Raw genomic sequence first — 6636 nt, forward strand, 5'->3', positions numbered from 1 at the left:
TGGTATTTAAAGGGTTAACACAGCCATGCAATCAACCACTTCTAAGCAAGCATTACATTTGTTTAGTGCAATAAGAACATACTTATTAAATGTGCAAAAAAAGTACAATGCTTACAGATTAAAAAAACAATTAGTAACAAGATGATGTAACATACAGCAGAACAAATATAAAATAAAAGAAGAAAGTCAGAATAGAATGTACAATCTGTGACTCACAATATTTGTCTTGGAAAAATGCACAGCTCATCAATTCGATCAATTGTGACCCAGCACAAAGGCATCCATTTATTAGCTTTCCTCATCCCATCATGATGTCATAACCAAGTCTCTGATGACTGCCCACGTAACCTTTAATTTAAGAACAAATAATTGTACATAATCTCCCCAGTGTGATAAGTACATGAAATATGGTATGCTCACAATAATCTCCATTATTTACTGTATCATAGGGCAGGTGCATGTTTTGATTGTGTGACCAATGATTGCATCTAAAGACACATCAGGCAGTATCACAGTATGTACAGATGCTTAAAGAGGGCATTTTAGTCCTTGCACATTACATGGATGTACACCAGGGAAGTACTTTGTAGTGGATTTGCATAAAGTCGCAGATGGGCAATGTCCAATAGATGTAGCCAAATACGTTTCTGCATCCACCTGTGAATCAGGCCCTGTATCGGAAACAGTACAGGTTTTCCTAAATGATCACGATCAGTTTTGCAATATATTTTTACAATTTTCTTGAGCTTTTCAAAATTGTTGAACAAAAATATGAGCAATCATAATTTGCCCTTAAGAAAATTGAGCTCTAATTTTTTTACTTTTTTCACATTGGTTAATTTTAAAATAAACTGTAGATGTTATCTAAAACATGTGGAATCTCTGAAGCATACAATAATTAAGAGCGTACTCCCATGCTGATCCAAATGTAACTTTATATAGACCAGATGTAAAAGAAAGAAAATAGTACTGAAAGTACAACTGAGAGTACAATTAACATAACCTTTAATAGATATTTAAACATTTTTTTAGATGATGATGATGAGGGAAAGCAACATCTTGGCCCTCATTCCGAGTTGTTCGCTCGGTAAATTTCATCGCATCGCAGCGATTTTCCGCTTAGTGCGCATGCGCAATGTCCACACTGCGACTGCGCCAAGTAAATTTGCTATGAAGTTAGGATTTTTACTCACGGCTTTTTCTTCGCTCAGGCGACCGTAGTGTGATTGACAGGAAATGGGTGTTTCTGGGCGGAAACAGGCCGTTTTATGGGCGTGTGGGAAAAAAACGCTACCGTTTCCGGAAAAAACGCAGGAGTGGCTGGAGAAACGGGGGAGTGTCTGGGCGAACGCTGGGTGTGTTTGTGACGTCAAACCAGGAACGACAAGCACTGAACTGATCGCAGATGCCGAGGGACTGTTTGACCACAGTTCCCATTGATCTTGGTAATTACCCATCCTATACGCCTCCTAAAGGATTGTGTCTTATCTGATCCTATGTTTAATTTGTATTTATGTATATATGTTTTGTATTAAACAGTACTTCACTATATACATTCCTGCTTTATTATCTTACATGCAACCCCATCTGTGAGATTTGAAGGGGAGTCGTAAAGAAAGAAAAACCGATACAGCGCTGGCTAAGTGTTCTCCCCAATTTTATTTTTTTACGCAGATGCCGAGGAAGTCTGAAGCTACTCTGAAACTGCTAAGAAGTTTGTAATCGCAAAATTGCGAATACGTCGTTCGCAATTTTACGATGCTAAGATTCACTCCCAGTAGGCGGCGGCTTAGCGTGAGCAACTCTGCTAAAATCGCCTTGCGAGCGAACAACTCGGAATGACCTCCCATGTACAATATGTTGCTTTAAAGAAGGGAAAAAAAGCTTGATGCACTGTTTTTTCATTCTGAAGATAAGCAAAAACAGATGTTTGCATAGGATATCTTAAATAAAAAATAAGCAATTAGAATAGATAAAAGACCTAGAAAATGTGAAGTCAATGCCTAAGGGTTTTTAAAAAGGCAGTTAATAAGTCAGAGAATAGGTGTAAAAATATGTATGCAATAATACTATACAAGATGAGACAGCAAAGTGAACCTTACCAGAGAAGAAATCAGGTACTTCCTTCTGTATAATCTCCAGGAGACCTGTGCAAATTACAGTTTTTGAATGTATGGAAAATTTACATGGGTGGGTTTAATTTTGAACAACACTCTCTCACTTGTAACAAGTTCTATGCATTCCTTAGGATGAATATAGTTCTTTCATAAGGCTTTACCAGATGAATAGTTCTGTTCCTTTTCTTATCAAAAGGAACAAAAGTGTAAAATGTTCTGTGATTAATTCAGCAGAAACCCGGTGCAGGCATGTAAAAATCATAATATTAATTGATAGGTGAGTGAAACGTTCCACCACTGGATATCTTAAGGGGAGCCACCAGAGAGAACACCCATTTTGAATTTGCACTAAATATTATGAGCAGTGGCGGCTGCAGAGGTGGAGCTGCAGTGTAGTCCAAAATTCAAATAAGGGGGCCACACCAACTGCCCTCCCAAACACTACCAAACATTGTTGTCTGGGCCTCGCTGGCAGTTAGTGTAGCTCCCCCAGGGCTGCCATTATGGGGGGACTGCAGGGACTAGAGTCCTGGGCCCAGCCAGAGAGGGGGCCAACAGACCGCTGTCCCCTCCCTCCCCACACCCACAAGCAATTGAAACAGCAGAGCGCACTAACAGAGTGAACATGTGGAGTAGATTTGATACATGTGGAGTCGAAACTGATATACACCAACTATACACAACAATAAAGATAAGTACAGTAAGCAGTACAAACATGAAACAGTACTTTTGTATATATATATATATATATATATATATATATGCGCTCTGCTGTTTCCGTTGTCTGTGAAATGCAGGCTGTGGGTTGCCAGGGTGACATGGCTGTGCCTGAGGAGTGCAAGCCGGCGTGAAAATGGTGGGACCTGTTGTGCGCCCTGGATAGACGTCATCGGGATGCGGGAGATGGGTGGAGTCCTGTGTGGTAGAGGAGGAGCTACAAACACACTTGGGGGATTTATGACAGTGACGTGCGGTCAGGTGAGGGAGAGCCTTTCTTGTCATACTATCATATGAGCTATAGTTTTGACTATGTAAAGTATATTAAAAATACAAAGAATATATTACAAATATCTTTGTATTATTCTAATAATTTTTATAGTCAAAACTCTGGAGTAAAAAGTCTATGACAGGTGATGCAGTGCCTCACATGGCCATCTTTTCCACACATCTACGATCAAAACTCACCAAATTTCCAGCAGTATATACTGCTGCACCGGTGTATAATGCCCACATGAACCCTTTGGCTCATATATTGTGTGTAAATCTGGCACTAGTACTAAACATCACCTCCTGAGCCATTAACCTCACCACACAGCCCTGATTTTTGGCGAGTAAGTTTGACAGCTCTCTTCTTCCTGTATATTTTGGCCCTAATTAACACAGATATGTTATTTGTCTATTGAAGTCACAGCACTCGCAGGTCTTCATATAACAAGAATAAAGACAACTGAGTCAGTTCTGTGGTTCGACATTTCAGTGTTGCCACCTTTATCAAGAACACAACCCACATAGTGTACAAACATACCTTTTAATACACTTCATGTATCAGATCCCCATGCGTTCCCTCCCGCCGCCATGGCCATGACATCACAGGTCAGCAACGGCATCCCACTGCATCAAGCGTGATGATGTCTACGTGCAGTGGACCCAGCATGCCACGCCTACCGGCCAGCCGCGTTGGTGTGAACAGGATGAACAATATCCACAATACAGCGGTTGCCTAGCAATCAAACAACTGTTGCCTAGCAAATACATTTACAATTGTGTTTCATAGAAAAAACACATGGGCTGATGCAAACCAGCTAATGACAGTGTAATGCACCACCCCCTGGTGACAGACACATCTGCTGACATCTGTGATAATCAATTAGAAGTTTTTTTAACCTAAGCGTGAAAAACATAACAATTGGACATAGTGGCCCAAGGACAAAATCCCTGGTACTGACACTGAAAGTGAGCAATATTAACTGCAAAGAAATTAAGTGAAAAGTAAGCTGAAAAATATACTAATAAAAATATATACAAATGAGGGATATAATGTTACTTATACATTATTAATTACTGGAACAACACCCTCCTATGAATGCGTGTTCATACTTAAGGCCCCCATCCACTAGGGAGTTTTATCTCAGCAGTGTGTTGGATCCATCTTTCCTGCAATCTGGCTGGGAGCTTCCCGGGAGCCCTGCAATTGTGACTTGCTGTCACACGCCATAGGCGGCGTTCACTGCGCTTACCCCTGCGTGCCTGCTGGTCTGTGTTGCGGCCTCCGCCTTCGGTGGTCCACGGGCTCCGGCGTCTGGCTGGCGCGGCTCCCGGCGGTTCCCCGGGGCAGGGGCGCCGCCATGACACCCGGCATCACGTGGGCGGGGAGCAGGTGACGTCATCAGACTGTTCCGCCAATCCAGCGGAGGTGGGAGATTCAAAGGCAGGCGCCGGGCAGAGCCTCGGCGCCTGAGTATCGTCTTTTCCCCTGAGGTGGATGCCAGTGCTCTTGTTCCCGGCGAGTCTCTGTGCAGTCGTGCCCCGGTGTCTCCGGCACTTCCAGGTGCCAGTTGCTGCACAGTTCCAGCGTATACAGCGGCTGGTGTGTTCCTCTGCAATCCAGTCACCAGTGCTTCTTGGAGTCAGCGTGGGCTGCGGGCTAAACGCCGCTCTCAAGTTCTACAAGTCATCAGTGTCTTTAAACACCGCTCTCAAGTTCTACAAGTCATCAGTGTCTTTAAACACCGTTCTCAAATTCCACAAGTCATCTGTGTCTTTAACCACTGCTCCCAAGTTTTGCAAGTACCAGTGTCTTTAACCACTGCTCCCAAGTTTTGCAAGTTACCAGTGTCTTTAACCACCGCTCCCAAGTTTTGCAAATTACCAGTGTCTTTAACCACCGCTCCCAAGTTCTACAGTGTCTTTAATCATCGCTCTCAAGTCATACAAATCATCAGAGTCTTTAACCACCGTTCACCAGTTCTTCAAATCATCAGTATCTTTAAAAACATCACTCACAAGTTCTTCAGTCACTATTATCTTGTACCAACACTCACAAGTACTTCTTTTCCTGGAATCTTTAACATTGCTTACAAGTTCTCCTATAGGCCTGGACATTCCCCCCATACGTTCCTTCTCTGCTATGTGACATTGTGTTGCTCCCTTCCTGCAATAAAGTTCTTTAATATTTTCACCAAGCTTTACTGTCAGAGTCCTGTATGAGGAAGACCTATATCAAGCCATCCCTGTTCCGACCCAACTGTGGTTCCTCTCCCCTACCATCAGGAGAACCCCCGAGTTCACAACACCCCCAACCTATGTCAGTGACACTTGCTACTTGAGTGTATTCTTTACATGTGATTTATCTCATGCAATCTAACGTTATTAAACCTATTTCTGTGTGATTGAGATAAATATAATGTGCAGCATGTGTGATCTGCGATTGTGATGGGAGACACATGGGAGCGCGCCTCGCATTGCAATTGCACGAAAAGGACATGCAATGTGACACTTTTCATGCAATCCGTCTCAGCAATTTGTCTCAATCGCATAAAAACAGGTCATATCGCTCTAGTGGATGGGGGCCTTTAGTCACCTTTGGTGCATGGATATGGCTTATACATCAAATAAGTAGCTACTGAAAAGGCTGCTGCTTAATAATTCTATTACAAATTCTGGGCATATAGTCCGTGAAAGATTGTGCATGTCACACAACATCTAAATGAGAAAAGTGACACATCCAAGCTAAAAACCTGACAACAACAAAATATACTACTAAGAAAAACAATTTGTGTACTGCAGTGCTAATGCTACACAATAGGATCTTGCATTAGTCCAAAAACCACAAATAAGAGATGGTTTCGTTCAAAACCCAATGGGGATAGTGAGTTCAGGGAGTGTATCCACAATGACTTCACTTGTAGAGGCCTTTTCTCTCATTTTTCACCACGTTTGTTAGCTGGGACATGATCTATAAATAGAATAAATAGCGTGGCATGCGTAGCGCGCCACCATGCCCGCAATGTGGTGAGTGCAGTTGGGCGCCGGGATCCCGGCCGCCGGCATAACATACTACACCCGTCTACCCTTAAATATTTATCTGCTGTTAAGATTCTGCTGCAAACTAGTACAGGTCTCTGCTTTATAAGTATACAGGTGGCTCTCCACCAAACGGTAGATGTACTACATAGGCTCACCTTAGTATTATTGAAGTTTTGTGTAGTCAACTGGGTTTCCTGTTCCTTATATGCAGTTGTACTCTAAGTACTCATCTCTTTCCACGGAACTTGCATAGCTAAATATGGCATTGTGCTGGATGAAATTGGGGAATGTGTGTAAATCAAACAGTCAGTACTACTGGTACCTTTAGCCAGAAGGTAATTTATCTGTATGGATCAATTATACCATGGATCCTGTAAATGTCTCTGAAGTTTCCACTTACTACAGTTATAGTGGGAGGAATTACTGAAGATGGGCTGTGATTGGTTATGGGATCTATGAGTAATACCCATATTATCACAGCCAACCCAGTACA

The 6636-nt window shown here is 42.4% G+C and overlaps 1 long non-coding RNA gene across 1 annotated transcript; it reads right to left on the reverse strand.

Annotated features, from left to right (window-relative positions):
* Window positions 1-235: 235 nt before the first annotated feature.
* LOC134944687 (uncharacterized) lies at window positions 236-3794 on the reverse strand. The gene is made up of 3 exons (XR_010181927.1): window positions 3643-3794; window positions 2103-2147; window positions 236-348 (listed from the first exon to the last, which is right to left on the reverse strand). It is a non-coding gene; the product is annotated as an uncharacterized LOC134944687 (long non-coding RNA).
* Between the last annotated feature and the right edge of the window lie 2842 nt (window positions 3795-6636).

Source organism: Pseudophryne corroboree, chromosome 1 (genome assembly GCF_028390025.1).
Source record: "Pseudophryne corroboree isolate aPseCor3 chromosome 1, aPseCor3.hap2, whole genome shotgun sequence".
Classification (NCBI taxonomy): Eukaryota; Metazoa; Chordata; class Amphibia; order Anura; family Myobatrachidae; genus Pseudophryne; species Pseudophryne corroboree.